General features: G+C 41.6%; 1 pseudogene; it reads left to right on the plus strand.

The window, feature by feature from the left end:
* Positions 1-8,312, plus strand: part of LOC138069901 (mitochondrial transcription rescue factor 1 pseudogene) — a 31,408-nt pseudogene extending 23,096 nt beyond the window's left edge.
* The last annotated feature ends 1,167 nt before the right edge of the window (positions 8,313-9,479 follow it).

The raw sequence follows: 9,479 nt of genomic DNA on the forward strand, positions 1-9,479 counted from the left end.
CACTCTCCTCTTTCACTTTCATCAAGAGGTTTTTTAGTTCCTCTTCACTTTCTGTCAGAAGGGTGGTATCATCTGCATATCTGAGGTTATTGATATTTTCTCCCAGCAGTCTTGATTCCAGCTTGTGCTTCTTCCAGTCCAGCATTTCTCATGATGTACTCTGCATAGAAGTTAAATAAGCAGGGTGACAGTACACAGCCTTGACATACTCCTTTTCCTATTTGGAACCAGTCTGTTGTTCCATGTCCAGTTCTAACTGTTGCTTCCTGACCTGCATACAGGTTTCTCAAGAGGGAGATCAGGTGGTCTGATATTCCCATGAACTGTACAAAAAATATCTTCATGACCCAGATAATCATGATGGTGTGATCACTCACCTAGAGCCAGATATCCTGGAATGTGAAGTGAAGTGGGCCTTAGGAAGCATCACTACAAACAAAGCTAGTGGAGGTGATGGAATTCCAGTTGAGCTCCTTCAAATCCTGAAAGATGATGCTGTGAAAGTGCTGGACTCAATATGTCAGCAAATTTGTAAAACTCAGCAGTGACTACAGGACTGGAAAAGGTCAATTTTCATTCCAATCCCTAGGAAAGGAAATGCCAAAGAATGCTCAGACTACCTCACAACTGCACTCATCTCACAAGCTAGTAAAATAATGCTCAAAATTCTCCAAGCCGGGCTTCAGTAGTCTGTGAACTGTGAACTTCCAGATGTTCAAGCTGGATTTAGAGAAGGCAGAGGAACCAGAGATCAAATTGCCAACATCCGTTGGATCAATGAAAAAGCAAGAGAGTTCCAGAAAAACATCTACTTCTGTTTCATTGACTCCACTGAAGCCTTGGACTGTGTGGATCACAACAAGTATGGAAAATTCTGAAAGAGATGGGAATACCAGACCACCTAACCTGCCTCTTGAGAAATCTGTATGCAGGTCAAGAAGCAACATTAGGACCTGACGTGGAACAACAAACTGGTTCCAAATTGGGGAAGGAGTACGTCAAGGCTGTATATTGTCACCTTGCTAATTTAACTTATATGCAGAGTACATCATGAGACATGCAGGGCTAGATGAAGCACAAGCTGGAATCAGGATTGCCAGGAGAAATATCAATAACCTCAGATCTGCAGATGACACCACCCTTATGGCAGAAAGTGAAGAAGAACTAAAGAGCCTCTTTATGAAAGTGAAAGAGGAGAGTGAAAAAGTTGGCTGAAAACTCAACATTCAGAAAACGAAGATCATGGTATCCAGTCCCATCACTTCTTGGCAAACAGGTGGGGGAAACAATGGAAACAGTGACAGACTTTATTTTGGGGGGCTCCAAAATCACTAGAGATGGTGATTGCAGCCATGAAATTAAAAGACGCTTACTCCTTGGAAGGAAAGTTATGACCAACCTAGACAGCATATTAAAGAGCAGAGACATTACTTTGCTGACAAAGGTCTGTCCAGTCAAAGCTATGGTTTTTCCAATAGTCATGTATGGATGTGAGAATTGGACTATAAAGAGTGCTGAGCACAGAAGAATTGATGCTTTTGAACTGTGGTGTTGGAGAAGACTCTTGAGAGTCCCTTGGACTGCAAGGAGATCCAACCAGTCCATCCTAAAGGCAATCAGTCCTGAATATTCATAGGAAGAACTGATGCTGAAGCTGAAACTCCAATACTTTGGCCACCTGATGCGAAGAACTGACTCACTGGAAAAGACCTGATGCTGGGAAAGATTAAAGGCAGGAGGAGAAGGGGTTGACAGAGGATGAGATGCTTGGATGACATCACCAACTCAATAGACATGAGTTTGAGTAAGCCCCAGGAGTTGGTAATGGACAAGGAAGCCTGGCGTGTTGCAGTCCATGGGGTTGCGAAGAGTCGGACATGACTGAGCAACTGAACTGAAGAAACATACATATTGTATAACACAGGGAAATGTGTTGTAATATCTTGTAATAATTATAGTGGAAAATTATCTGAAAATCTATACATATATAGCTAAATCACTTTGCCGTACACCTGAAACTAACACAATACTGTAAATCAACTAAATTTTAAAATTTTATTTTTTACTGAAGGATAATTGTTTTACAGAATTTTTTTTTAATTAAATAATTAAAAAGATTTTAAAGAGCATTCTTGAAAGAAAGTGTTCCTATGGAAGGCAAAGTCCTGGTCTGAAACACGGTTGTATTTGAAAGAATATTCAAACAGAGCACCTTCCAGTGGAATTTTATAAATGCATCTGTATTGGGCTTTTTGCAACTTTAGTTCAAATGTAGTGAGTTTTGGAGAAATTGGACCAGTAGTCAAATGGAAAATTATGCTGGCTCTTTCCATAGTCGTTTTGGTATATGATGATGATTCACAGCCATGACTTTAGCTAATGATGTGGCATCTTTAGTCTTTCTGAGCAACACTGCCTCCTTGTGTAATGAGAATGACCTTCTAACCCATTAATCTGTACAATTTTAAATATATCTTTTCATTTGAATTTATTTATTTTTCTTTCTTTGGCTGCACCATTTGGAACCTGTGTCCCCTGTGTTGGGAGTATGCGGTCTTAACCACTGGACTGCCAGGGAAGCCCCTTGTTTGAATTTAGGCTCTTAAACAACCCCAACCAGATAGGGTGCCTCACTGAAGAAATATCTTTGTGCCCACATTTGATACTTTCCACTGGTAAGGTCAACTGTCTTGTTTTCAGGGACTGTTTGCCCAATTTGATATTATCTTGGCCTTTGATATTTTTTGCTGTTACTTCTAATCCCTCTCATTACCACTTTAAAGTGGTAGAAAGCAATAGAAAAGTTAATGAAGTACAAAACAGTACTTTTGCTACTTATTACATCATCTTGTGAAGTTTTTGTTGGAGGAAAGATAGAAAAGGTAAAATAATCCACTAATCAGAGATTCAATTATACAGATATTCTAACTTTATCGAAAACGGTTGATCCCAAGTAGTAAAGCCTGATGCATTTAAGTCACATATTTTCTCACCATCTCCTATTTACTCTTGGTTCAGGAGATTGGTGCTATTTGTCTCCATGCAATTCACCCAACAAATATCTATGTGCATCTGTTGCTGCTGCTGCTGCTAAGTCGCTTCAGTCGTGTCCGACTCTGTGCGACCCCATAGACGGCAGCCCACCAGGCTCCCCCGTCCCTGGGATTCTCCAGGAAAGAACACTGGAGTGGGTTGCTATTTCCTTCTCCAATGCATGAAACTGAAAAGTGAAACTGAAGGTGCTCAGTCGTGCCCGACTCTCAGGGACCCCATGCACTCTAGCTTACCAGGCTCCTCTGTCCATGGGATTTTCCAGGCAATAGTGCTGGAGTGGGTTGCCAGTTCTTTCTCTGGTGCATCTGTTAGAAACACTCTTTTTCAGATGCTGGAGAACAAAACAGAGAAAAACCTTGCCCTCATGGAGCTTATCTTCTAGTGAGGAAACAGATAAGAGAGATACTAATAAAATATACAGTTAACCCTTGAACAACATGGGTTTGAACTGCATGGATCCACTCTTATTTGTTTTTGTTTTTTTTGTTTTTTTCATTAGTAAATACTATTGTACTACAGGACTGATGGTTAGTTGAATCTGCAGATATAGAGGTTATATGTGTTACATATAGAGAAATAATGTGTTACACACTGATTTTTGACTGCACAGAGGGCGCCCCAACCCCTTTGTTTTTTGAAGGGCTCACAGTCTATTATTTTAGATGGTGGGAAGTGCTAAGGAGAAAAAAATAAAACAGAGAAAGGGGGTAGTGAACATCCAGAGTGAGGAGTGATATTACAGTGTTAGCTAGGGTGTCAGGGGACGCCTTACTGAGGAAGTGATATTAGAGTGAGGTGGGGGGAAGAGCAGACCATACCATGAGGATATTTGGGAGCAGAATGTTCCATGCACAGCTAACAGCAAGTACAAAGGTGCTGAGAAGGGAATGTGTGCCTGGCCTGTTTGAGTGACAGCAAGAAGGCCAGCATGGCTGGAGCTGAGTGAACAAGCAGCAGAGTCATAGAAGATGAGACCAGACAGAATCTTAAAGCCTTTGCAAGGATTTGGGATTTTAGGCCATTGTGAGGTTTTGAGCAGAGAAGTGAGACATTTTGACTTATTTTTTAACAGAATAGAATGAAAACAGATTAGAGTGAAAGTAGAATATATGACTAGAAGACTGGATTTTGACTTTGTCATTCCCCCGCTCCCATTTTGGGCACCAAAATCTGTTACCAGAAGGAGGTGTGTGTGGGGGGGATCCAGATGCTCGCCGCTCAGAAGCCAATAAACAGGCCAGGTTGGTGGAAAGGAAAGTTTGCTTTATTTCAGGTGCCAGCAGCTGGCAGACATCTGTCCAAAGGCCAACTACCCCCACTAACAAGCAGTGGGTGAGAGCTTTTAAAGACGGAGTGGGACTGGGGGGAGGTTGCGAGCAGAAACGACATAGTCATCTCTAAGAGTCATCTTCAACTGGTCATCAGTGGTCTGACTAGCATCATCTTATTCGTTTTAGGTACAGTTAAGCTTTAGTTCCTGGGTGCACTTGTTCCCATTTCTTCGTGGTCAGTTCTTGGCGTTGTGGCAGCTCAAGTCCAGGGTCCAGGCTGGTCATCATGTAGTTAACTTCTCTACCTGATGTTTTGGTATCTATAAGACAGCACACAGGATATGGCTCAGGATATTATATCCATAGCCTTTGAGAAAGAACTAAAGGTCCTTGACTATGCTTAAGGGCTACATTATTATCATTATTTAGTTTCTTTTGACTGTTTTTCTTTGTTTCAGCATTTCCCACTTCTCTGATTAAACTTATTGTTTGACTAAAGTTTTCCACAGTCTAAGGCATCCAGAGGACATGGTGGAGGGGGCAAGGACCATATGGTCTCTCTCCGTTTCAATACCATCATTTTTTCTGGAGTATGCATACATTCATGAACCAAGAATTTGTTAATAATGTACAGGGTACTGGCCATGATCAAGGGTTTGTTATTAATAATGAGTTACCATATAATAAAGTTGAATACTGAGTAGGCAATAGTTTTTAGAATTCTCAACAGTAATCAACAAGGAAATTTTTGTTTAAACAGCAAATGAGTAGATTTGGGAATAGAAATGCAAATATGATTTTAATTAGTATTTTATGTTTATAGAAACCTACCCTATTTTATAAAATTGTGACTTATGTAGAAAGAAACTTAGGATACTTCATCTTCTAAGAGTAACCCTTTCCTGAATGTGTTAATCTAGTCTAAACATTTTAGCTAGGAAGATCTTTTGACAAAAAACGGAATAAAAACTTGTTCTCTTTTCCTTTTTATATATAAGTACTCAGCCTTCACAGCAGTTCTGCTTCCCGGGAGTCTTGTTTACATTGCAACTGATTATGTTTTCCTAGAACTACCTTAAATGCACGGCATCACCATTGTATTGTATTGTATTATAAAAAAATGTGTATAAATTCACATTTTTAAAAATTAATGTTTGGAAAACTTTAGCATTATTACCCAAATGCTAGTCCCTGAAAGCAGACTGTGGTTTCTGTATATACTCTGGTATATAAAGTGTCTACCTGCAATCAGGAGACCTGGGTTTGATCCCTGCATCAGGAAGATCCCCTGGAGAAGGAAATGGCAACTATTCCGGTATTCTTGCCTGGAAAATCACGTGGATGGAGGAGGCTGGTGGGCTAAAGAGGTGCACACGACTGAGCGACTAACACACACACACACACACACAGAGGAAAAGAGCTTAACACATTTTTGAATTTGCAGAGTTTCCTTACATTACCCTTCCATTCAGTTCAGTTCAGTTCAGTTCAGGCTCTCAGTCGTGTCCGACTCTTTGCAACCCCATGAATCACAGCACACCAGGCCTCCCTGTCCATCACCAACTCCTGGAGTTCACTCAGACTCACGTCCATAGAGTCTGTGATGCCATCTAGCCATCTCATCCTCTGTCGTGCCCTTTCCCTCCTGCCCCCAATCCCTCCCACCATCAGAGTCTTTTCCAATGAGTCAACTCTTCGCATCAGGTGGCCAAAGTACTGGAGTTTCAGCTTTAGCATCATTCCTTCCAAAGAAATCCCAGGGCTGATCTCCTTCAGAATGGACTGGTTGGATCTCCTTGCAGTCCTAGGGACTCTCAAGAGTCTTCTCCAACACCACAGTTCAAAAGCATCATTCTTCGGCGCTCAGCTTTATTCACAGTCCAACTCTCACATCCATGCATGACCACTGGAAAAACCATAGCCTTGACTAGACGGACCTTTGTTGGCAAAGCAATGTCTCTGCTTTTCAATATGCTACCTAGGTTGGTCATAACTTTTCTTCCAAGAAGTAAGCGTCTTTTAATTTCATGGCTGCAGTCACCATCTGCAGTGATTTTGGAGCCCCCCAAAATAAACTCTGACACTGTTTCCACTGTTTCCCCATCTATTTCCCATGATGGGACCAGATGCCATGATCTTCGTTTTCTGAATGTTGAGCTTTAAGCCAACTTTTTCACTCTCTTCTTTCACTTTCAGGAATCATTAATTTGAGCATTAAAGGCTTTAATAGTGTTGATGGTGTTCAGCCACCACTGATGTGGCAGCTCTCAAGGATATACCTCATGTCCTTGAAAAGATTCTGTCACTGGCCTGAGGTAAGAAAAGCTGTCAATGATCCCATGACTTAATGCTCAAGAAAATCTTTTATTATTTATTCACTCAACATATAATTATTGGACACCTATTATGTGCAAGCTGCTGTAAGAGAATTTAGATATTCAAGAATCAAAAGAAATAGCCTAGGGGAAGGGGGGGCGGGGAGGGAGGAACATCCCTGATGTACGGATAGTATGTACCATAGCTATGACTAGTGTCAGACTGCCCAGCAGCACTTTAAGAAAGTCAGATGCCTGGATTGGACTCTGCAGAGCACAACGAGGGACACCTTCACTTAAAGGCTGTGTTTCCTGGAATCAATACTTGTATTTGTCTAGTGCCAAGTTCAGTTCAGTTCAGTTGCTCAGTCGTGTCCGACTCTTTGCGACCCCGTGAATCACAGCACACCAGGCTTCCCTGTCCATCACCAACTCCCGGAGTTCACTCAGACTCACGTCCATCGAGTCAGTGATGCCATCCAGCCATCTCATCCTCTGTCGTCCCCTTCTCCTCCTGCCCCCAATACCTCCCAGCATCAAACTCTTTTCCAATGAGTCAACTCTTCACATGAGGTGGCCAAAGTACTGGAGTTTCAGCTTTAGCATCATTCCTTCCAAAGAAATCCCAGGGCTGATCTCCTTCAGAATGGACTGGTTGGATCTCCTTGCAGTCCAAGGGACTCTCAAGAGTCTTCTCCAACACCACAGTTCAAAAGCATCAGTTCTTCGGTGCTCAGCTTTCTTCACAGTCCAACTCTCACATCCATACATGACCACAGGAAAACCCATAGCCTTGACTAGATGGACCTTAGTCGGCAAAGTAATGTCTCTGCTTTTCAATATGCTATCTAGGTTGGTCATAACTTTTCTTCCAAGGAGTAAGTGTCTTTTAATTTCATGGCTGCAGTCACCATCTGCAGTGATTTTGGGGCCCAAAAAAATAAAGTCTGACTCTGTTTCCACTGTTTCCCTGTCTATTACCCATGAAGTGATGGGAGCAGATGCCATGATCTTCATTTTCTGAATGTTGATCTTTAAGCCAACTTTTTCACTCTCCTCTTTCACTTTCATCAAGAGGCTTTTTAGTTCCTCTTCACTTTCTGCCATAAGGGTGGTGTCATCTGCATATCTGAGGTTATTGATATTTCTCCCAGCAATCTTGATTCCAGCTTGTTAAAGGCATCAAATTATAAAACACTCCTCCGTAGCATTTTCTCAGTGAGACTCCCAGGGCTTTTAATATCTCCAGAATATATTTTGCCATTTTTCCATAAGACTCAAAAATAATATAAGTTCTAAAAAATCCACTAAAAGGACTGCAAAAAGTAGAAGACAAAGGGCACTCTGATGAAGAGAGGTACCCTAATGACGTGAATGAGCTGGAAGAGGAGACCAGGGATGACCCTAGTGAGGTCAAAAGCTGTAAAGACCTGGACAAAGTAGTACAGTCTTTACAGTTTGATGTTATCCTGAAGACGGGCCTAGATATTGGAAAAGGTTAAAGTGGGAGATACATTGAATCTTCTCATTGGAGAGGATAAAGAAGTGGAAACAGAGGAAGAGATGTAGATTCTCCTGAAAAAAGTGCTGAAGAAGATCAGCAGAGAAGTACAGAGTGGTGTTATGACGGTGGAAAAAGTTACAACTGCTTAAAAAGAGTATGCTCAAATAAATGGATTGCTTTTCTCCAATAAAGCTGCTTTCTAGTGGTGCAGGAAGGGGCCAGGTTCAAAAGAAGATGTTTTTGTTAAAATAAAGTTCTCCCACCATTTGTGGAAGATGCCGAGCCGTTTATGGAAGTCAAGATCCACATGGGAGCTTTTGAAGATGCTTCCCTCGGCCTGGATTTCCCTCCCAGGCTTGATTTGTTCAGATTTTGACCTCATGAACAAGAGTGAGATGTGTGCTGAATAAGCTAAACTCAGAGATGATTTATATGATCAGCCCGCTGTTTCCCAGGTTAACTGCCTCGAGAGGCAGTGTACAATAAACTGGCCTTGTTCTTAGGAAAAAAAAAAAAAGAAATAGCCTAGAAAATGTATGCATTATCTTCAACTAATACTTTTCTACTATTAACAACTTTACTTCTGTCCCTAAGGATTACTGTTTATAAACTGAAAATAAATCTTAATCATAAAATATACAGATATAGAATGTTACATATTCTATCTTGACCCTGTATTTGAGAATTAACTGTCTTTTTCCCTCAGGCTTAGAATAGAGAAGGATCTATTGTCCCTTATCCTTCCACTTCCCACCCATACCCAAAGTTGCTGTTGTTTCTATAATTGTGTTTATTAATTTTGGCTGTGCTGATTCTTCATTGCTGCATGGGCTTTCCCTCTAGTTGTGACAGATGGGGGCTACTCTTTCATGAGACTGTGCGGGCTTCTCACTGCGGGGATTTCTCTCGTGGAGTGCGGTCTGTAGAGTGCGTGGGCTTCAGTAGTTGTGGCTTGTGGCCTTAATGGTTGCCGCTCACGGGCTCCAGAGCACAGAATCAGTAGCTATGGTTCACGGACTTAGTTGCTCTACAGCATGTGAGATCTTCCCGATTTAGGGATCGAACCCTTGCCTCCTGCACTGGCAGGCAGATTCTTTACCATTGAGCCACTGGGGAAGCCCACGCCCGAAGTTCTTAAACATTTATTTTGTCTTCTGTGATCATAGTTGCTGATTCCCTCTAATTAGCCAAGCTTGTTTGTTTGACACAGGCTCAGTATTCATGCCTTTAAGGAATTTCCCTGTCAATTCTAGGATGGATTACCACTTGCGCTCCCTCAATTACGTTTCCCTGGATACCGGAAAAAAACGTTCAGGCTCTTTGCTGAAGCTGTAT

This window comes from Capricornis sumatraensis, chromosome 2, assembly GCF_032405125.1.
Source record: "Capricornis sumatraensis isolate serow.1 chromosome 2, serow.2, whole genome shotgun sequence".
In the NCBI taxonomy this organism is placed as follows: domain Eukaryota; kingdom Metazoa; phylum Chordata; class Mammalia; order Artiodactyla; family Bovidae; genus Capricornis; species Capricornis sumatraensis.